We start from the raw sequence: 24,754 nt of genomic DNA, 5'->3' as shown, positions 1-24,754 counted from the left end.
CGTCATGGTGCAATGCATGCTCTCATGATGTGAGAGGTCACACAATGACAGTACATACAGACCCAGAAAGTAGTTTCCTGTTACCTAATAAACAGATTAACTTAACATTTAAACATGGACTTCATGACCAGAGCAGGTTAATATTTTCAGAATAATGATTTATGATATTCATTCGTAATATGATCAAACATAAAGGTTTTATCTAATATTACAAAGGCCAATGTTTACTGCGTTTCTGAAATAATTGCACAGAAAATAGTCTCATCGACCTTATTGCTAATTTTGTTTAATAATATAATTAAGAAAGCTTGGGGTCAGATTTGCCGAGGATGAAGGACATCTTCATATGTGAAAAAAGACTGAGATTATATTTTTACACATATAGCAAAACGCCTCCATCGTAGAGAACACGTTTATGAACTGTTTTTCATTCGTTTTGTCCACAATAGTGACTAGAATCTAATACTTTCGAATTCAATAAATATTTTTCTGTAAAAACAGTCTGCCAAACGTATTGTTAATGAGATATTTACACATGCTTGCAGAAGCGTGGTGCACGCTTGGGGAAGTTCTTCGGTTAACTAATTTGTCTTCCTTATATGTTTTATTATATTTTGATGAAGCCATGTGCCTTTATCAGTTTTAATTAGAATTTAATTTTACCGATTGCTGTTGAAAAATATGACAATATTTTAATATGGCAAACCAATCCCCTTCGATAAAAAAAGACTACCAAATACCACTAACGAGTATTTTACCTTAAGAAATAACTCGAAACTGGCGTTTGTTTAGCAAAGTTCAAAAACAAATGTATAAAACCGTGCTGTTCAAACGGCTGCACTTTCATTGGCTCTTTTCTGGGTAGCATCTACAAAAGAAAATCACAACAAGACATTGAAGTACGCCTCATCAAAGGCAACCACATGCCTTGTCTACATATGTCTGAAAACTAGAACGGTCAATGAAACAGACAAACTGTCTGGTGCCCGTGCGCATACGAACAAAACATTTGTGAATTGAAATAAGAGAAGAAAAGTTAATTTCTTTTGGGTACATTTGTTTTTCAGCTAGTTTGTGTTAACCCACAAAAAAACTGTCACTATGAAACTACTAATATTACATTGTGACATCTGTAAAATTCTCCATAACCACCTGCAGTACCAAGCCGACATGCCATGCATCATTGGTAGAGTGCATGTTTAATAAGTGACTCGTGTGGGAAGCACTGGGTGTTATGTGCAAGGGATGTTTCATTCATGTTGTTGCAGACTTGCCGCGGTGCATATGCTTGTCAGTAATGCAGAAGAATTTAACCTGGATAGAGATGCATGTGGTCATTCTTACCATCATCTACTGATCTTTAAGGCTAAATCCCTTGGTGTCAGCCTATAGGGTGAGCCTACGAAGAGAGGAAGACCTTGCTGTGTGTCAAGGGTCGTGTGCTTGGGAACACCCAGGCCTTTAACACACTTCAGGTGATTGTGAGTGCTTCTCATTCTTACTGGGGAAACATTCCATCGTGTGACAGGCTACACCAAAAAGAGGGCCCCACTGATGCAAGAATTACTGAGCCCAGAAATCGCCGGAAGCAGTGCAAGGCTTCATCTGAGTATCTTCCTTGGGTGGTAGGCATGCACTTTATGTTGTTGAAAGATGATGTGGATGCCTTGGTGGGCAACAGAGTGCTTGGAAGGAGATTTGTCTTGAAAATGGGAGACAATGAGCTTGAAGGGTGGTGGTGATATGATCATGTGTTTTATGGTGTAGAACTGTTGCTGCATTCTGGATGCTCTTGTGTCTTTGTACTACAAACATTGACTCCCAAAGTATAATATGTTGGCATGGTTTAGGCAATAAACTCTAAAAGCAATGATGGCTATTACCCTTGGGTGCAACAAAGGTGGCGGGAAATGTAGCTAAGGCATCTCATGATGGAAAATGAAGATATAATCACCTAATTTACCCACCATAGAAAGGAGAGGTTGGATTATCAAGAGTTTGTGATCACTACAGTGGTTTTCACTTTGTGTGCATCAAATTCTGGGCGCCCTAGTTTGGAGGACAATAAAGGTGTGAGATGGTATGGGAACTAGCTTCCTTAAAGTAAGTGTGCCTATAGTACAAAAATGCATTGTTCATATTCTTAAATTGATCTTTTAGTGTATACCATTAAGTTAAAAAGTGGGTTTATCTACCATATACACTAAAATCATATTTTGAATTCAATGTTGCAATGGAGGAGCATTGCCCAGCAGTTATTGACTGGGGCTGAGAAGACACGTCAGTTTTATGACATGCTGTGTGATTCAAACCCAGAGTAATTAAAGCATACAGCCTGGGGCCCTCTTAACTTGACTCATTTGTCTCCAGCATCTGTATCTCCAAACACAATGCATGTTAGAACAACACAAGTACACTTCTTTACATCACTACAGCAGCACATATATTTGACTGACAGTCAGCAATATCTTGAGTGCTGAGATATAGTAAAATGAATGTTTCAAAGAGAAACATATTTTTATACTGTATTTTTAGATGAAAGGGACAATGCTGGTGCATGTAAACAAAATTGTATTGCGTACATTGCTTTACCTACTTATCATGTCCTTAAGTATAAAATTGGGGCATTCAGGAATGTTTGAAATAAGATAGCATGCATGACCTGTCAATCCAAAAAAGATTTAAAAAAATATATAATTCTTAGGGGTGAATGACAAAGGCCTTACAAATGAGAGTCATCTAAAAGAATATTTCCCACACCTATTTAAGAGGATATAAAACTCGCTGTTGCTGATTATTATATGAATTGTCTTGTTAGCTTATATGCTTTTTTAGATTTTTTAAACCGATGTTTTTTTACTTCAATATAATTATACTATTTGTATAGTCTTTGATAAGAAATTAGTTTTATGTATTGTGTGATGAGGTAAACATTCTTGTCATTTATGATCAATCTAGTCGAAATAAAGACTAACGAATGAAATGAATATTTTTATGAACATTTATGGATACATTACACTGCATATTTCCAATTAAAAGAGAAATATCAACCATATGCCTCCCACCTCAGGTTTGATGTTCCATGATTTTAGTGATGCATGAAAATATAATTCCCTCTGCAATTTCACACATTTACATTCATGAATTTGCAAAGTTTGTCATTTTTCTAGCACTGATGTGAGTAAATATTTTTGTATGAAAATGTTTTGCAGAGGTGTTTACAAAACCCTTTTTAGGTTTCGGCTACCGTCGCACTGCGTAAGCAGTGGGCGGAGCCGAAATCTTTTGTCTGTAGTACGGGGGCTGAACACGCCCCTCTTCTCCATTGGCTGGCCTCGTAAATGCTGGCCAGCCATTGGAGGAGAGGAGCGTCACTAAGTTCAGGGCCCGCCTTGACGCGATTCGGGGGCGTTTCTGGGTCTTTTTTTAAGTACCGCCCTCTCCTCTTCCCATTGGCTGGAATTTTACCTTCCAGCCAATGGTGAGGGGAGAGCACGCCCCCGAATCCCTACAGGACGCTGTGCTTTCCGAGCAGCGTCTGCCGAGGCCATGCGGTAAGCCTCTGCCCCCCTGTTTGTGCTGTTGTTTCTTGTTTTTTTTTTTTTGCATTAGGGGCCCCCGGCAATGCTCTCAAATCATCCCTGTACCTCCACGGGGGAATCACAGCGTCCGCCTTGTGAAGCGCCGCAGGCGTTTGTTTGGTATGGCTCCAGGGTGCAGCTTTCGGCGTGTGTGGCGCAGCTTGCAATACCTTCCGTGTGTCCTTCTGTCTCGCCGGGTTGTTGCTAGTGCCCTTCTATAATTAATCACCTCATCCACGGCACCGGGTCATGTCTCCCTTCAGCGCACCGCAGTTAAGTTGGGGTCAGTTTTATGCACGCAGCGGGTCTCTCTCCCAGCACCGCATTGTCTGTGCCTCTGAACCGGTGCTTCAATGATATTGGGCCATGCACCTTAGTGTATGTCCTCTCGCATCTCAGCCCATGGCATGCGTCATGTGTAGTCCCTGGCCTCCTATTTTGTATTAGGGCCCCCCCGCAATGCTCTCAAATCATCCCCGTTCCTCTGAAGGGGAACCGCAGCGTCTGCCTTGCATAGCGCCGCAGGCGTCTATTCAACGTGGCCCCAGGGTGCAGCTTTCGGTGTGTGTGGCGCAGCTTCCAATATTCAGCGGCAGCAGCTGATATCTGCTCTTTTTCTCGCGCGCCTCTGTCTCTGCCCCTGAATCTTATCTGGTGCCGGCTCGAAGTCCAGAATCCAGTAGCAGGCGGGTGCATGCTTGCGTTGCGCTAACATCATTGAGCACTCTTCTTCCCCCACATGTGGAGGCTGAAGTTTCCCTCTGTGACCATGGCCCAAGAACCGCGAGCAGGCTGCTGAGTGAGCAGAAAGTCGCAGGTGACAAGAAGCTGCATCATTTCATCGATATCACGAAGCAGGGCCAAAAGGACAAGCACTGAAGCTCCTGCTGTGCAACTGGTAGGTTTTAATACCGCTTCTACCACCCAATCAACCCCGAGCAGAGCACTTACGAGCCGTTTGGAAAAAATGACTTGGCAAACATCGCGACTTCAGACTGTCAGCCCGACGTGAATTAAAACCAAATTCTGCAAATTTGGGCTCTGACTAGGGCCTGGGTACCTAAAGTGCAACAAACTGTAATACCTCAGAAGATGAAGGAAGTCCTGGCTACACCTGTCTCTGACTTAATGCTGAATAGTATTTTCATACCATTTCATTTTGCTTTGTGACAAGACAACGGTGCATGCACCTGCAATGTGGATTCTGATATTACAGTGTTGCTGTACAAATCTGGGCAACACACTCCCCTCCCGACTCCCGCCTCAGATGTTGAAGCTGCCTGCTCTGAACCATAGCGGAGGTGAGAGATGTCGCACACTCCTCTCTAGGGCCCGGTAAGTTCACTTCATTTTGCTCTGCTTCAGGATCCGCTGCTGCCAGTCTCCCTCCACATCTGCGCTGCCTAACCTACTGCTGCTCCTGAGAGCGCCACCTCACACCTCCTTTTCCCTGTCTGGATCCCAGTTTGGGCTGTCACGTGCTCCTATATTATGTACTCTGAAGATTTTTTTACTTTTAGTGTGCACGGACTATGTGTACATGCTTTGCATGGTTATAGTCAGTCACTCAGTGGGAAGGTGTGTCGCTGGTAGAAGGCGGCCCGCAGCGTGTCGGGTGCATGGAGAAGCTTTAACTGCGTCCTCTTTTACGCAACAACCCTCACGTTTCGTGTCTACAAAAATACAGCGTGTCCGCCGGTTTCGTATGATTATGAGAAGAAGTGATCTAGTAACTAAACTGCACTCTTCGGAACCAGAGATCCGAGTTTGCAAATTGGTTGCTTCTGCTCTGCGTTATGTGATCCTGCCCAAATTACCCGAGTGTCTTCATCTGACCCGCGTCTCTTGCCTGGCAAAAATAAATGGGATTGCCTCAGTGCATTATGTAAAGTTTGCATTGTATGTTCTCCATGCAAAACATACTTGTAATTAAAAAATAACTTAATGATGGTAAGTGATGAGCATTATACGTGGTAGGTTGTATATGAGGCGCACTTGTTTACAAGTTGGATTCTGAACCAAACCGACACATCGGTGATTGCTGGCCATTTACTTAACCCTCAGATGTCTTTAATGCGATTCAATTGTGCGAATGACTCGGTGAAGGCTTGTATCAGCTGTGCTCTTCTGCTTCAGTTGCAATTATTTGTTTGATGCTGGGACGATTCTTGCACGGTGCTTCAATCAGACAGTGTGTTTGTGTGTGTGTCTGTGAGTTTTTATGTGTGTTTATGTGTGACAGGTGTATGTGCCTGATGCGATCTTAAAGATAGAGCAACATTATTCTTTATTAGTTCCAACACAATATGTTTTCGTACAGGTGGTGTTGTAAACCCATGTAAATAAGAAGGTGCTTTCATTTGTAAGAGTGAAGAAAAAGGAAGATCAGTAAAATAACATATTTGCCCAAGATCACACAATTTAGTTAACCCAGAAGCTGCGATGGATGCAGGCTTTCTAGTTTTACTTTGTCCCAAAGGCAAGACATATTGGCTATGCAAATGCTTGTTATTTTAAGTAATAGTTTCAGTATGCTATAAAGGATGCAAATCTGTTTTCACCTTGCATGCAGTATTAATTAGATCATCTCAGATTGAAGATTCCAGCATCTTTGTAGCCTTTGGTTCTGCAGAGTACTTCCTAAAGAAAGATGGGAATGGGCAGGATTTCAGGATGTTGAAGAATAGTTATTTCTGTCTCCGTTTCATTTTCAGCTCTGTAGCAAGAACTCTAAACATAACAAGCATTTACAATGCAACGGTTTCGCCTTTGGAAAAGTTAGAGCTATTGGCAATGTAAATGACAATGCCATTTATTTATCTGTTTTCAAAACCAACACATAAATACAAATTTTGTCATTTACAATGCCAATAGCTCAAACTTTTCCAAAGGCGAAACCGTTGCATTGTAAATGCTTGTTTGAAGGTGAATCCTCCAGAAACAAAAAATAGTTTTTAAGAACTTTATACTGAAATCTGTGCTTTCTGAGGATTTTATTTCTTCCTTACAGTTATCACAAAGCTGTAGATCCTATAGCTATAACCCACTTATTCTGTATTTCAGTGTACCCTGCTGAGCATTTGTAACATGATTCGAGCCATAGGATATAGACTATAATATTACCATTGCAAATCTCTCTTATCAATACAATGGGCTGCAATTGTATATTTTTCATATGTTAAATGATAGTGCCCTGATGAAAAGAAATGGAAAAGATTGAGAGTGAAACAACAACATTTGGTACCATAGAGCTGCCACATTTTCTAGATGTTCTACAGTCACGGAAGCCAGTTTTCTAGACACCCTGGAACTAAAGATTGAGCCAATGTGCCAATCTAAAACTGTTGTACTGCAATGATCCCACGACCCACTGAGCACTATTTGAGCGAGATGCGTTTCAGGCAATGATCATGCACAAGAGACATTAACGGGATCATTACTGGAACCCCAAACCTTCTTTCATTGAGGAATCATACTCTCAAGAACACTAGTATATGATGGATACATTTAATGATATATTATATATCAAAATTGCAGCCTAGTCCCCACAATATGAATTGTAACCACAATGAAGCCAATAAATTGCAGCTGCAATGTTTCTCAAGAGCATTAATGAGATAAACTACTCCAACATGATTCCTTCTATTAGCTTAGAGCAATCCTACACTCATTCTGCTACTTCAGAGTGCTAATCTAATTCTAGCACAGCAGAAAATAAAACCTATACCTGTTTGAACAATAGATCTCCCTGCTCAATGAAATAGCAAGGTCTGTTATTTTCATCACAGGAGGCCAGCTGCACTTATAAGTCAGTGAGTCAAGCTAAGTGCCTTCTGTTCTGGAACCCTTCAACTAGGAGAGTCTGTATGGTTTACCTCAGCGTCCCCTTGCGTTAGATCTCCCTCTATCCTTCAGTCTCTTTGCTCATCGTTTATTACATAATTTAATTGCTGTTAGGACCAATTAAGATAAACAATTAACAGAAAGTTAAAGTTTGTTCTTCAAGTCTTTGTTCTTTTAAATGACAACAACAAACAAGACATGGTGATAACATTCTAGAAACAAAACAAAGTCGGAAAAATAGAAGGCAAAAGGTTTGGGATTAAAGAGCGCCAGGTCTAACAGGCATGCAACATACGTCAGTTCAGGATGGTAGGACTCAAGGAGATTCAGATTTTCATTGGTGCCTGAAACTGCAAAGTCACAGGTCAATCCTATGCCTACTAAAGCAGTGGGAAGATAAGGACAGTTCTCGCTCAATTAAAGCAGATTTGCGCAGGTTTCAGTTTAGAAAACAGTCATTTTGGGGAGTTTGATTTTGTGCATCATATGACCAAAGCAGTCAGGTTAACTATAGATGCTGATAAGGCTAACAAAATCCCCTGGCTATGGAAAATCAAGGCATTGTTATTAGACATGGGACCCAGTAGGGAATTCCTTCCCATCAAAAAAAGACCTCAAAGTTCTATATAGGGAAAGGGTTAATGTAAAGTCTTTGTCCTCTGTTACTAGTGGTTCCCTTACATGCCTGTTTTTAGATTTTAAATATAAGTATAAGTTGGAGGCCTATTGGGATAGTATCACACGTCCTGGTGATAGAAAATTGTTTCATCAATTTAGAGTAGGAACACTACCCATAAAAAACCTTCACTAAAAAGTGGGGGGACGCCCGGGATATAAAATGTGATACTTGTGTAACAGTGGATGAGACCCTATCACATGTATTGTTTGTGTGCCCTGTATACAAACGTCCACGACAGAAATGGCTTAAGCCAATTTGTATAAACCTTGGGACAAGATCAAGCAATACTTCTTTGCGTATTCTAAAAACCGGAACTACTTTAACGATAGTTATTGCTATGGCTAAGTTTCTGAGTTGGACTTGGGTTCTTATAAGGAAAAAGTCGCAAGGCAGTATGTAACCCTTTTCTTATATTTCGGTGTTCTTATGTTCCCCCTAGCCAGTTATCTTAAATATTGGAGACTAAAAACCTACCCTATGTAATTTTATCCTGTACATCCAGTGATCCTGAATTCTTCTTTTTATATACAACCCCAGTTTTAATTAGTATTGTTTTAATTACCCATGGGATTTTAAAGGTGATATACTTTCTTAAAACATTGTATTTTATGAGCTTTTATGCCTTTTATATTATATTGTATTTGTCTATATGTGTCTTTTATTATTATCTATGATCGAATAAAGACGGAAATTGAATTGAATTGACCATAGGACTGTTGAATGTATGGTATTGATGTTATTTAATCAGGTAGATATGGGGATAAGAGGCAGTAAATGTGAAGTGTAATTCGGTGTGTGCTTTTCTCAATGGCCATTGAGGTTGGTGCTAAAAACAGAGTTTTGGAGAGGATTATGGACTATGCAAACTGACAAAAATGTAATGTGGGTGGGCTTTGGTGGTTGGACCTATTTAGCTTATTTGACTGGACTTAAAAGAGAAGTAGAGATCCTTGACTCAGGCATTAGACAACAGTCAGGATTGTCTTTTAAACACTGCCACTATATAACTAGATTTGCATTGCTGGCCATAACTTGTAATGGGAAGTAATCACACAATTGATATAATACTTTCCAAAGTTAGTACAGAAATTAAATAACTTACACCCTAATCTGAAAATCTGAAATCTGGGGGCCTGAAATTCACTGTCCTCGCTCCTACTTTTTGGAACTCTCTCCCCCTCCACATTAGATCTATTCCCTCTTATCTTGAATTCCGTAGGGCACTTAAGACCTTCTTATTTTCTCACGCTTTCCCACCTCAGTAATTCCGTCACCCTAGCCATGGGCTAAGCATCCTTTAAGCGCCAAGAAACCGCGTGGTATATGTGCGCTATATAAATTTCAGTAAATTTTTTTTTTTTAAATCCTAGAATGTGAGCAAGGTACACGGAGCTCTGCACATTTCAAATCATTATCTATACATTTGTAACAGATGAACTTCTAAAAGAAATAAGGTGCTTTTTCACTTCAACTGAACAAGCCCTCAAAAGCAAGGGGGTAGGGTTGAAGCACAATCGCTCAGAAATATGCTCCTATTTCTGTGTGTTGCACAACTTTTGTGTGAACATCAAAACACATTTTATAGTTTACCAATACATATTAGAATAGTTCAACAGCTGAACAAAATTACTTCAGAAAGACATAGCTGAATATGGTAGGTGCATCAGCCCCAAAAGTGAGGGTTGAGACTCACACAAATTTTCCGCATCAGAGTATCTGATGTACCTGCTATTCACCACCCAGACTAGCACAGTCCACCCTCTCTTTCCAACAATCATTTTTACCAACTTATACTATAATAATTTTAAAATCTAAAGCTTGGGTGTACAGTGGCTCAAAATATGTTGTTTTAATGCCCAGTACAATTCAGTATTACACTTTCAAAACTGCACTTCATCTGGGTGCTGATTGGTTTAATAAATAAAGCAGCTATTTAATCCAGTCTCTGTAGTGCACATATATTATAGAAACAAATACAACACATTTATATATACATATATATATAATTTTTTTAAATGTCGTTTTTGAATATCATCTAAGATAATAACTTTGTAGTCTTTATATTACATTTCTATCCAATTTCAACACTTTTTTTTGCTTTAATAATATTTATTTAGGGCAGTTGCCTCAAATGTAACACAGACAAAACTGTGGTAATGTTATTGGGTGGTCCACCTACTATTTGGTCAACTGACAGGTGGTCAGAGGCAATAGGTCAGTGCCTTATACCTTCTTACACACAAAATAAAACTTGGGTCCCATTTTTATGATAAACACTCTTTTCATTCAAAGGTTTTCAAGGTGCTGGCCAATTGCTTCTACAATATAAAAATCGTAAAGAAAATTCGACCTTTGCTCACATAACACAACCACTTTAGTATCGTCCAGACCATAGTGGCTCCTGCTTGGATTTGGCGAAGGACATCTCTTTAGGCCTCCCTGCTTCTACGATCTGAAAATCAAAATACCTCATCAAGGTGGCCATGCATTCTCTTATAAGGTCTCGTCCCTCTGGAACTTCTTGCCCATTGACCAATGATTTCTGATTATCCATATGCAGTTTAGGAGTACCTTTAAAACTAGTTCCAGTTTGGCTCCTCCAAATATGTCTCACTCAGTTTCTCAAGTAAAATGACGAGAGACATAACATAATATAGGTTATCATCAACCACAGCCGCCTAGCATCAATGAAGAAACAGTCTGGTTGTAATGAAGAAATCAGGACAACATGCTTGCTGTTCTATCCTCTACAAACTTTCAGCCACTGCCCGTGGAGGGAGTTACGGTGCGGAAGGAAGGTGGGGCGGGGGAGGGGCAGGGTGGGGTTGGTGAAAACTGGAATATGGATAATTGGAGGTAAGTAAACTATTTAATTAATAAAACTAATTTCGTAGTGCGCACTGCATCGCATTTTGCGATGCAGGCCGTGCTACGAAATTTGTTTTATTTATTACATTGTTTACTTACCTCCAATTATCCATATTCCGGTTTTTAGCAACCCCACCCTGCCCCTCCCCCGCCCTACCTTCCTGCCCCACCGTAACTCCCACGGGCCGCGGCTGCAAATTTAATACTTCAAGTTAATGTAAACACAAATGAAATCAAATGCATGACGACCGTTTGATTCAAGACTGTGAAAACTGTTGGACTTATAATAAACATGCAGCATGCCATTTGGAAATGTCCTATTTATCTTGTTTTTCTTTGCAGACAGCTATTTGTGGTGTCTGTTATAGACGTTGTTTCAGTAATTGCAAGCTTAGTGGAATTGTTTTGGATGTCTGCCATGCACAGTTTTCATGAGCCAAGCCTGACAGAGCATATTTCAACTTTGGTGAAAGGGGTCTGATGTTTGTCTTCTTTAAACAAACAAAAAACTACACATTAAAGTCAAATTAATTAGAAAAGAGCTGAATCGTGAGCCCATTGACTGACCTGTTTTTGAGACTTTAGAGTGGGTGCTAAAGTAATTCCAGCTATCTTTCTTTTCTCTTGAGCGTGGATCTTTGAAGATTTGAAGCATTAAACAAACATTTACCACCTGGCAATCAGGTCACTTTGTAAACGTGTACATGTAGGAATGAGTCTGAGAACATCTCATGCGACTATGAAAGCAAAGACATTTTTTAAGGCAATACAAATTTTAGTAAATCAGCTCCAATGCCTATTTGGATTTCAATGCATTCAACCTGCAAAATATGTGAGCTTTTCAGGTTTTTTTTAACTACATGTACGCCATCATACATTTGCTATAAAATGCATTTTTTGCACCGGGACACTCTTGCAGTATCTGTGCGGATTAGAAATTCGAAATAACGTAACAGTTTCATTAAACGCAATAGGAACATTACTACTCATGTTGTATATATTGCAAATTATCTAAAGAATATTTGTATAGTTCTGAAATACCATCCCAAAAGTGAACTACTGCAAAGAACCTTGATTAGATTTCTAAACAGTGCACTTTTATTGACAGTTAATCCAATTGTGTTTGCATTAAAGTAACAACATTTGAATACTTCAATAGCACATACTCATAGAAGACTGCAAATTGGAGGTCCTTGCTCAACCTGTAATTTAAAAAAAATTAACCAGAGAGACTGAAAGCAGGGCTACCTTGAGAGAACAGAGATGCCATAAGGAAGAGTCATGGTTACTGCCTTACAAGAGATCAAGATATCATTTAAGAAAATGCTGCATAAAACTTCCTTGTGAAGCCTACGTAACCAGGGCGGCATTCCCCATGTATTCCATTGGGCATTTTCCCAGTGGGCTGGAGCCACTGCAGGTGGGTATAGAAGGCAGAGGGCAGCTACTGGCCTCTATGCCACTTTTTTTAACTCCTCTGAGATATATACAGCAGACATGACAGATGCTTTCGGAAAGCGAGAGTTGAGAGGAAAGAGGATTACGGGAGCTAGGCTGTCTTGAAAATTTTGGTATGGCTGCTTTTGGGTCCAAGTCACTCCCTGTATGCAATCCTTTTTTCTTTTTATATTTTGTCTTGAAGCACATACCCTTGACAAATAAGTAAGAAAGGAGTTCTTAATTGGTTCTAAACCTTGAATTTCTTCGGGAAAGATTGAAGCCATTCACCTGGAAATGTGTGGAAGGTAGCAAAAGTTATTTAGTGAAACTGATGTTCACAGAGAATGTAACACAGAGAAGTTAGATGTACCCACTTTAATTATAAATATTCATTTTGCAATGTCAGGAACATTCACATAAATTACTTTGTTACACCCTGAGGAAGGAAAGATGCTACTGCAGTAAAAATAATGACGCTACAACTTACCCAGTTTTCATTGAATTTACACCACTGTCCCAATGGTAAAGTATTAGGATTGATTCTTTTCCAAGTTTTCCCATGATCACAGTGATGAACAAGACTTGATCTTATGATCATTGTAAGGAATTCAATATGTCAAAAGCAAATACTTGAGGGTTTAGCTGTTTATATATTATGATTTTAATGGAATATTGAGTACAAATGATTGCTAAATTGCTCAATGGGTTACAATGAGTGAACAAATATTTGAATGTCCAAAGCAGCCCCTCGTTCCTCTTATGTCAAAATACTGAGACATTTTAACGTGGGTAGTAGTTAACAACTATTTTTTACAGCAACACAAAACGACTTATCTGTGGATGTGGGGGGCTATGTTATCAAAAACAATACAAAAATACAATAATTACAAATATTTATATGATTGTCTCCAGGATTAAGTTAAATTAACTGAACCATTCACCAAGACCAAAAGCACAGGTACAGTGTGTAGCTCTGTACCATTCAGCCTTCAGAGCATGTCAATTTATATACCAATTTGATTTAAAGTGTATATTTGCAAGTGTTATTTAATGCCCTCTGCATGTGGCTCAGAATTGGCCAGAATTTTTGGGTTGCTTTTAAAAATTTGGCCCAAGAGTCAGAATCAGATTGGGACAGAAAATAGGTCTGGGCACTGGTTGTACTGCGTTTCACAATAGCGAATCAGATAACTTCAAATTGGCACACATTTGCAAATATGGGTATTATTAAATTTGGAAAGACAGCTGAGTAGTCGTTTTGTAAGGTATGTGATATTGTATGCATTTATGGTGGCTGAAGGCAATATTTGTGGTAATATTAGAGAAAACAAAAGTAAAACACGGCCCACCAGATCACAAAACTAGCCCACAAACAGTCACAATACCAGTTTATACACTGATCTATCAAACGAGTCCTTCAAACATTGTCTGATTGCCCCAGAGGTCAGTCAAACCCTGCAGAGAATGCTAAACTACAAGACAACTCCTACAATTCCCACTCCCTTGCTCCTGGAATCTGGCACTATGCTAGAATCATTGTCCAAAATGGAGAAATGAATTGCAGACAATCAACAATCTAAGGACAAACTGGGCGACCAACTGGATACATTGAATTGGAGAATAGCTACACTTGAGGTTTTTACTTCTGGGTTGGAGAGAAACATTTTGTTAGTTAGAATTTAGCAGAGGGCTGACCATTAGATTCCATGGGGCATATTTATGAGCCCCTTTGCATCGCTCTTGAACCCCGCAATGTGGTGAGGGAGCGATGCAACTTAAAAATGCGCTTTATGAAGCCGAGTGGCTTCATGAATCTCGAGTAATACAACGCAGCTGAAATCGCTGTGTTGCATTACTCTGTGCCAAGGAGGCATTCCCATGGGTGTTGCATTGGTGTTCCCATGCAACATCATGGATCTTGGCGCATTCACAGATTTACCATAAGTGGAAGACCTGAGAATACGCCAAAAGCATACACCTCCCCAGGTGAGGCGGGACGAGGAGAAATAGCTTTATTTCTTCATGTTACTTTCTCTTTCTATGTGTACTGCACTCTGCAGCACACGCAGATAGAGGAAAATGTCCCAGGGGATTGTTTTTGTGCAGGAAGGGGCCCCTTTCTACACAAAACAGTCTTTCTTACAATGCAGGCACCATGCTCCATGGTGCAAGGGTGCCTTTGTTGATGGTAGGCAACCAAAAGGATGCCAGTGCAGGGGGAAATGCAGGAATGCAGCATATTGACATAAATATGGCACATTCCTGCCCTTACCCTGTCATGCAGTGCAAGGAAGCACACAGTAAGTTGACTTGCTGTGCTGCACAACGTGACTTGGCCATAAATATGGCCCCCTGAGTTTTCATGCAAGATCTTGGCTGGAATGAAATGGGCTGAAGCTATCTAAATAAAAATCAGACAGCCTGAAGAAACTTTCACTGAAATGCCACACATAGAGACATCTCCATGAAGCTGTGCTGCTCATGGATTAAGCATCAGGTTACAAATTAGCCCAAGTGATAGGTTAGTGTTCTTAACCGGAGTAAAGCAGTAGCATAACACCTGTGAACTGCACCATCTGCTGATTGATCAGTGACCTGTTCTTTGAAGGCAGAGTTTAAGGAATATAAAGTATCGAAAACATCGGAAACTTCTCTATAATTTGGATCATGAAAAGTGCAATGTAATGAAAAACAAAAGCCAATGCTTCCTGAATTTGCTGATGCTTTGACAATTCTCTACATGGGAAACGCTAAGCTGTGCATACAAGCCTGGTAAAACAGCATTTTTAATCAAGAAGATATTCACTAGCTACTTCGAACTAGAAGGCTACTGCTTAAGTGTTTGCCTCTGGTCCCAAAAAAGAACCATAGAAATGCATAATAGTCTCTCTAGGGTGCCCGAATTCCCCCAGGATAGCATTGACTTTCATAGACTTGCATGCCACTGGTTTCTTCTACTGATATGAATTGAAATGGTTCAATGCACTTTTTTACAAATCAGCTTTAAGGAGTTTCTTACATGACCCTTGAGTATATTTTGTAATTCATACTTCCTTTTTATGAATTTGCTTTAGCTCGTTCACCCAGATTTATTGAATTATTATTCGTGAATGCATGCCATAGATCTTTAAGGATAAGGTTTGAGAGCTCTGCGCAGAGACAAGGAATCATTTGGGAATGTTTTGACCTGCGTTTGTAAGACCACATGGTAAGGGAAATGTTTCACGTTTTGCCACAGCAAGTATCAAACACTGTGCTGCTCCCCTTTAGGTTGAAAAGTGCCTTTCCTACACTGATTGTCCTTGTATTATTATTATGAGCATCATGATTTTTCATTTTAAAATATCCACATTGTGCAAATTGTAAAGCTGATGTTTTGCAGGCCACCTTGTCTACCATGTTATCTTTAGAAAGTAAACTATTGCTCTTTGCAAACCAAGTAATGTCCGTCACAGAAAGAGATGGGATGCAGCCTGCCAAATATACTTAACTTGCAGCTCAGTATTGCATGATTTTTTGAAACACAGCATCCCATAATTACCTCATGTTGGACTTGGCCCTTTTGGCAGGTTCACTGAACTGGGATGGTGCAGTGAGCTAAAAAACGGTGATGGATCAAGCCCTGATCTTTTGACTGGGTAGGAGTGTTCTGCTTAATTCAGATGCTCTGTCCATCAACAGCCCCTTTTTGAATCGTTTTGGCCAGTACAGGTGTGGAAGGGTATGCTCAGACATGAGTCCCTTGCTCACTGCACCATCAGGATTCAAGCAAGCTGGGCCGAAGACGGCTGCAATGCCAGAAACCGGTCCCCGGAAGCTTGTTTCCTTCCCAGTAAAGAATTGGCTTGGTAGTTTGGTCTGCCCTGTTCCCATGATGTACTGGGCCAGGGACAGACTAATTTGCATGTAGCCAGGTTCTGAACTGGGATGGTGCAGTGAGCTAAAAAACGGTGATGGATCAAGCCCTGATCTTTTGACTGGGTAGGAGTGTTCTGCTTAATTCAGATTCTCTGTCCATCACCACCCCCTTTTTGAATCGTTTTGGCCACTACAGGTGTGGAAGGGTACGCTCAGACATGAGTCCCTTGCTCACTGCACCATCAGGATTGAAGCAAGCTGGGCCGAAGATGGCTGCAATGCCAGAAACCGGTCCCCGGAAGCTTGTTTCCTTTCCAGTAAAGAATTGGCTTGGTAGTTTGGTCTGCCCTGTTCCCATGATGCACTGGGCCAGGGACAGACTAATTTGCATGTAGCCAGGTTCTGAACTGGGATGGTGCAGTGAGCTAAAAAACGGTGATGGATCAAGCCCTGATCTTTTGACTGGGTAGGAGTGTTCTGCTTAATTCAGATGCTCTGTCCATCACCACCCCCTTTTTGAATCGTTTTGGCCACTACAGGTGTGGAAGGGTATGCTCAGACATGAGTCCCTTGCTCACTGCACCATCAGGATTCAAGCAAGCTGGGCCGAAGACGGCTGCAATGCCAGAAACCGGTCCCCGGAAGCTTGTTTCCTTTCCAGTAAAGAATTAGCTTGGTAGTTTGGTCTGCCCTGTTCCCATGATGCACTGGGCCAGGGACAGACTAATTTGCATGTAGCCAGGTTCTGAACTGGGATGGTGCAGTGAGCTAAAAAACGGTGATGGATCAAGCCCTGATCTTTTGACTGGGTAGGAGTGTTCTGCTTAATTCAGATGCTCTGTCCATCACCACCCCCTTTTTGAATCGACTTTGATTTGGGGGCATTTCTTGGCAATTGAGAGCCCCGTGCCTCACCAACGTGCGGGGGCATTCGTAGCATTTAGAGCCCACGAGGCTCCCGGGGGCATTTGGAGGATTCCGAGCCTGAAAGGCTCCCACGTGATTTGGGGCTTTTTTTTCTTTGGAGCCCATGAGCCTCCACCGTGATTAGGGGGAATTTTGTAATTTAGAGCCCACGTGGCTCCCACGTTGTTGCTGGCAGCATTGTGCCCAGAGCCCAGAGGAGAGCCAGGAGGCACGCTGGTGCAAGGCTCAGTTTCTCCAGCTGCCCAGCACTTAGTGGGCAGCTGCTACGTTTAGGCCTGCTCTCTTGCGCACTCTTCTTTTTGGCTGCGTGCGCAGCCAGCCCATACATTCTGGACATTGGGCCTGTGAGCCCCTGAGGGGCCAAGTTGCCCTGGGGTCAGTAAAGATGATTACCTACTGAGTTTATGATAATTGCCTAATGTGTATTTCTGCGTAATGTCTTTGCCTTTATGCTGGTTCTCATGCTTAGAAGGTTGTTTTGCCTAGTATAGTTATGCTAGTCAAGTTATGTGTCCCTGCATGATCTATGCCTAAGGGTATTAGGATTGCGTAGTGTGTACCTACCTTTTACCAGTGGTTACTGGTTGTGTTCTACACTTGTTATTTTGTGCTAAACTTATTCTATGTCCTAGAAGTGCTATTTCTGCTAAGTGTTGATCCTGACAGTGGCCTACGTCGCCCTGTCTTGTGTAAATAATCCTGTGTGAATATTGCCCGTGCCAGTTGGCACAATGTATATTGTGTGATTACTATCTGATGTGTTTTGACAATACAAAAGTTATTTTTATATAACCTTGTGTGGAGTTCCTTTTGTAGTTTGCCTGGGATGTTGTTGCTGGGTGCGTGTGCAAATGCTTTACACATTGCCTCCGGGATAAGCCTGTCTGCTCGCGCCAAGCTACAAAGGGGGTGAGCAGGGGTTATCTTTGGCGTGTAACTCCCTTGCCCTGACTAGAGTGGTGATTTCTGCCTGGCTGTGGCGCAAGCCTTAGCCAACCAGAAATCCCATTTCTAACACCTCATTACTTAAAAAGTACTCTTAATAAATAACAGTCCCACAGAGAGTGACAGTCTGATATTGCAATTTTGTATTACAGGCGGCTAAAAGGAATTACTGCCAGAAGTAAATATCACCAATGCTAATTACCATCGATGGTAAAGCAGTGACTTTTACAAATAAATACATGCAAAAAAATAGCATCGTAAAATATTGTGGAATATTTATCTACCATCATCCACTCACCTTCTCACTGACATTCTCCCTTACTTTTTTGAATATCGACCATACCTTTCTAAAGGAAATCGAAGTAAAACATCTTAGGGAACACGAAGTTTGCAAACAAACTTCGTAAAAGAATATGGTCCGAGAAAGTGTACGAAATAAACCACAAGTGGACAAAACTTTGTAGATTTTGAAACAAGGGTCAGATATGTTAGTCTTACTCCCAAATAATTATTGTATTGAAACATGATTAACTATTGCCCATATATGACACCTTGTTAATGAAAAACATACTTTATGTTAAATATGCTTCATATATCAATAATATTTCCAAGACAAAAATTCCACTGGTTAGTTTGTGAAAACAGCAGAGTTAATAACAATATCAATGAAACATGGCAAGTTTACCAGTTTATAGACCATAAAGCTCCTTATCTCACAAGCAGACTTTACTGTCATTTGAAGAGGCCTATGAAAAGCAACAAAACATGAAACTGTCATTGATGTACCACAATTATGACCTTAACAACTCAAAAAGCAAATTATATTCCAAATTAGCCTTGCCCAATGAGATAGCTACAAACGTTCCTTTCATACAGCCCCACAAAACCACAAGTGATTGCCACACTGCTCAATACATAATTAGGACAATGGCTTGTAAAGAGATATTCACAAGCATGACCATAATCGATTTTAGAAGGTTACACATGTTGCTTATGAACCCATTAGATTGGCAAGGACAAGAAAGTCTTTGAACAACATCCTCTTAAACCTCCTTTGAATTGCGGTCATTTAAAAATGTACTTACTTTTAAGTTAGAGCACCCGCCTGCCTCTAAGAGAACTCAAAGGGTTAAACAACAAACACACCTCCATTCAAACATGCCATGTGAGAGGACCTGGGAAGTGCAGGCAGATTGCTCAAGCTGCCTTGTGAGCAGTGGGGTGCTGGTGCAATGAGATCACCAGCCCAGGAACTATGAGGAGCTGGAGACAGGAAGGCGGGCGCCTGAATCCTTCCCTCACCAGAAGTTTGAAAACGTACACCAAAAATATATACAACTTAGAAGCCAAGATAATCTGATTTGAACCTCAATGGTTCGTGGAGCATGCCACTAGCAGCAAAATAGCGAAAACACTATCCACACTGCCACAACTATGTCGGTGTTATACAATTTTAACCCTTCCGCTTATGCATTGCACTTTGCCGGATGCCAGGCTAAGAAGAACGCAGTGGTTTAAGTCAAACATCCCTCAGGGAGAATCTTTGCCTCATGGACCCAGACTAACAAAAGCACATTATTTCACATTTTAGAGAGCCGAACAGGACTTTCTTCACCTCTGTGGTTGGCTACTTTTCTGGGCGAATCAGTTGCAACAAGGCCAACACCCCTGAGGCACCATTGCCCTAGGCGAACCGAGTGTCAAGAGTATGCCGTACTTACAACTGATCCGAGGATCACCACGCCGCACTTTTAGTCCCCTGCCAATATCTAGGTATAGCAGAGTCAAGCCCCGTAAGCAGGTGAAACGATGAGGAAGTAGATTGGGACCAGCCACTTTCACCTCGAGCTCCACAGGTCCAGAAGGGAGGCAGAGTAAACAGCCAAGTGCTAGCCTTTGATTTCTGCAGGCAGTGAGAATTCAGCCAGGCTAAATTGGCTTGGGCTCCTGCGCAGCGCATAATAATGGAACATGAGCCAGTGGCGCATAATGAAAAGTGACAAAAAAAGGAAGGCAATCTTACCACCAGGATAGGTTATGTATGTTTGGCGGGCTGATGAGAGAATGGCTGGCTTTCCATAGCTATCCCATACAATTTCTGGTAACTGCCATCCTACCTCTCCCATCCGGGAGCAGAGTAAGATTGATCTCCGGAGAGAGTTACTAAGTTTTTTAGGATCCCTACAGCATGGTAACAAACCTTGTGGTGCAAGGATGTGTGTTGTAAAGTCCTGCGGTTATTCGTAAACTTCAGTACATTTTAAAATGAGTCCCTTGACACTAAAAAGTTTGAATGGTCAATGTTTTATTGGCATACATATTTTTGAATATTAAGATCACTACGTAATTTTAATGACAATAAATAAAAAGGGATACTAAATAGAAAGATTTTTCAATGATGAACTTTAGGTTAATACTCTTATTGTTTTACATTTGAATGTTATAGTAACACCCTTATCAGGAAAGTAGGTTTAAACATTTTAATAATGCATTCTTCATGCTGTGCTAAGCATAAGGTGGGAGGATTGCTTTTTATGGGACACTATTTGACTTTTCTTTGGTATCCTCCCCTTGCAGTTTGTGATGCCCTGTAGAAGGAGTCACCATGGGTAATCCTGCCATTTTGTAATACTTGTTAATTAGTTGGTAGCATTTAGTAGTGTTTGAAATAAAGTGCTTTTACTTTTACGTTTCTTTAGAAAAATCACTGACTGAATACAGACATATTGTTTGTTGTGCTGCTAATTTCTGATTCTCTAATCAATAGTACCTATCCTGCTATGCCTCTCTACCCTGTATGTCAAGTGATAAACTGAGGTACTTGGTTCCCATCTCGGTGACCTACAGTACAAGGGGGCTCAGGACAGCAGTGTCAAATGACTACATTGCTCCATTTGGGACTCTGTACCATCTAATTGCCCTTTGACCCTCTACCCAGATTTCTCAGAAGTAAACATTTATTACTCAGTCATGATTTCCCAATAATGGTGAATATGCACTTTGGACATGCACATATTAAGTCATCTGCAGTAGAAAGTCTGCTTTTCCTTTTAGAGCTTGAACTCCCGAAAGATGTCTAACCGATGGTCATATGAATCAAGAAGGTGTTTCTGGCACTGAGTTGACTGTTACCATCAGGTGCAAAGAACTTATTTTCTGTAAAGTGCTGATATGTTTTTTGTGACCAAATTTTCTAAAAAACCTAAAACTCATGCAGGAAGATTAGTTCCTATTAAAGAGATAGCCAGAACCAGAGCAGAAGACTCTTTATATTTACCTGGTATGATAAGAAGACATTGTAGACCTGATTCCCCTGGAACAATCTACTCTAACTACTTTTCTACTGGTGCCCAAGACGCAGAAAATGAGTAGTACAGTTGTGATAGGGGTAAGATTTACAAAAGCAATACCTTTAAAAGCCATAAGCTGTCAGCTTAGAGTTTGAACGTGGGTCCATATTGAAGAATGCAATGAGTCATGACACTGTAAGTGCATTACCTGCTGACAAGTTTTGAAAACTAACAAACATGGAGGATAGAGGTCTCCAGTAAAATCATGACCGACCTAGTGCAGCATTTCTTGGGCATCTCCTTTGAGGTGCTGGAGCATTGGTAGGTCCATTGGACAGCTCTCATTGTTCTACTCCCCAGGGATTTAAGAGATATGAAAAAGTGAGGGGTCTCTAAAACAGGTGTGGACTGTGTAATTAGTGGGGTGGACTAAACATGAAAAATTACATAGTGCGAAACACAACATACTGGAGATAGTTGACACTCTTAAGGAATACAAGGTTCAATAAAAACGTAAAATAGAAAGAGGAACTATACTGCTAATACGGTTTACTGTAACTTTTTTACATTCATTTTTCAGAAAAGGATCAGTGTTTGCTACTAAAGTTAAGGGCATGAGGCAATAGAGCACCCGATTGGCACCCGTTTCAATGTCCGTTTTTAATTACTACCGACTCTGAGGCCCAGCAGCATTTGGCCCGCCTAAAGCACTGCTGTTGTCCCCCTTTCAACATTTTGTCAGCTGATCTCCTGGGTACTGAGTACGGCATCTTCAGCGAACAAATCACCTCATTCACTTAACACTGGCCTCATCAGTGTTGTACCTGTCCAACTGCATCTGTTGTATTGTGACCACAGGCAATCATCGGAGAAAAGACCAGTTTGTTATTTGCAATATTTGTGCAGCCTACAGAGTATGTGATTTATGGTAGCAAGGCGTTTCCTGTCTCATGTCCTGACTAGATTGATAAAATTGCAATCATTTTGAAAAAAATAAAATCAATAAAAATGTGCAAACAAATCATCCATTGGAGAAGATGAAAAATCTGGCCCAATAATTTCCCACATAAATGCATGTATACACACACACACACACACTAAACAAATACTCTGTGCAGCACTTTTTCAGAGTGATTGTATCACTCTGAAAAAGTGATACAATCTATATGTGAAACAACTAAGAACAGACTAGGTTTCTTGACAATGTAAATGTACAGGAATTTATATAGCGCAAATCACGGAGCGGTTCCTAAGCGCTTGCTTAGGGAACCCGTCCTGGTATTCCCCTGTGAGATAACCCCGGCAGGGTATCCGCAAGGTGAAAGCCAGGCATCCCGCCGCGAGGGGCCGCTGTGGAGATTAAGCAAGCTATTGCCCAGAGTCCAGAGAGTGAACCCGTAGGCACCCGAGCGAGAATTGTCGAGTCCATGGACATTTTTTAGGACTCAAGACCCCGCCGAGCTGGGAATTGAACCCTGGTCCCGGGCTGACGTCTGCCTCCTCTAACCAGTGAGCCACACTTCTCCACAATAAACCGAGTTATTTCAATTCAACTAATTTCTTTATTGACAACGTTCAATAATGATAGAAATAAACTAGAAAACAGTTCATTCCAGAGAAGATATAACAGTGGGGAGCAAATCCACCCATGAAACGAACATGACTTTATTTTTCTTCTGAAATACTCCTGTTACATTTTTTTCTAACATGTTGCCATGCTTATGATTTAAAATTGAACCCATCAGCAGTATAGGTATTTAAAATGCTAGAGCGTGCTTTAAAAAGCGCTGAATTGTATATCACCTCCGTCTTCCACACCTAAGAGGACTCTTTCAGTTCTTAGTCTACCAATTCACGTAGAGCTTTACATTAATATGCACAATACCGATCCGATTAATTAGCCATCAAGAAAACAAATGAACTGATTGGCTCCCACCAGAAAATAATCAAGCGCATCTTTGCCGACATCGCATTAAGATTCTTACCTTTCTTTGAAATGGAATTCTAGGTAATCTAATTAGGTGGTGAACAACAGTGCCCTGTGCGAAAGTATCGCAGCGGGCTCTCTTTAAATGTGTGTATGATATGAGCAGGAGTGGACCTGCTCGGATTGAACACAGCATTATGAATGCACCAAGCTTGCTCCTGTGAGGAGGGGGGGTGCGAGATGGGGGCTGGAAACCAAGCACAGCCTTTCTCTTAGAAGAGCCAATCTCTTTTTTTTGTGTTCTGAAGTCCAGCTGCTGAAACTATTCACGTGCAATTACTGCCCAGCCTTCCATCTTAATATATCCATGCCGGATGCAATCTGAAGTCATTACTCACGAGGCAGGAGCAATGTGAAACCACTTTGGTGTGGGCTACACATTTGAGCCGTCCCGGTGCACAATTCAGCACCCAGTTTAAATACAGCGTGCTCTCGATTTATGAAAAAGTATTTACCTTCTCTGACCTGCTCGCTGCCGGCTTACATTTGAATAAAATCCTTATAAATAATGTGGCCGGCGATAATGGGAAATACCCTTCCATCTCCTTGTTTCTCTCACCCCTCCCCCTTGCTCGCGCATTACCACGTCTGTGGACATTTACTTCATAGGAGTACATTCGCTAGGGCTGATTTTTAAACACAAAAGGCCAGCAGGACGCAGTGGCCTGGAAAATCAGTATAAAGGCTTGAGCGCTCTATAGGCCATTTCTTCGTACAATAGATTAATACAATTAAAAAGGGGAAAAATCTCTTTCAACTGGACAATAAAGATGCTCAGAAACCCGACCTCGCATCAAAGACGGCCGGAGGCATGAAGCTTCATTAACAGGTACAGCGGTTGACGGCTTTTAGCTGTATTTGAGTCATGCTTCCAATAAAGAAACCAGGGGACAGATTTACAAGCCCCATGCGCCACCAGCTCATCACTTTTTGGGACGTACTGGTGGCGTATTTCAATGCCCCATATTTACAATGACAGGAAAAGCCACCCTGTCCTTGTAAATACGGCCCCATTACACGCAGCACTTTGCATGAAAGGGGCATTCCATCGGTGTTGCTATGGGCGTTCTCAAGCAACACCCATGGAACCAGACACATTTCCAGATTTACGAAGAATCGTAAATCTGGAAATGCGTGTGAATGCTACTCCTCCCCAGGGGAAGCGTAGGGAGGCGCAACAAGTAGAAATGTTTTCATGTCATCGTTTTTTCCTCTTTCAATGTGTGCTGCATTCTACAGCACAGATTGAAAGAGGAAAATGCCTGTAGTGATTGTTTTCGTTCAGGAAGGCCCCCCTTCCTGCACGAAAACAATCTCCCCATGAAGCAGGCAACCT

The sequence above is a fragment of the Lissotriton helveticus genome, chromosome 8, assembly GCF_964261635.1.
Source record: "Lissotriton helveticus chromosome 8, aLisHel1.1, whole genome shotgun sequence".
NCBI classification, from domain to species: domain Eukaryota; kingdom Metazoa; phylum Chordata; class Amphibia; order Caudata; family Salamandridae; genus Lissotriton; species Lissotriton helveticus.
This window is presented reverse-complemented; position numbering follows the sequence as displayed.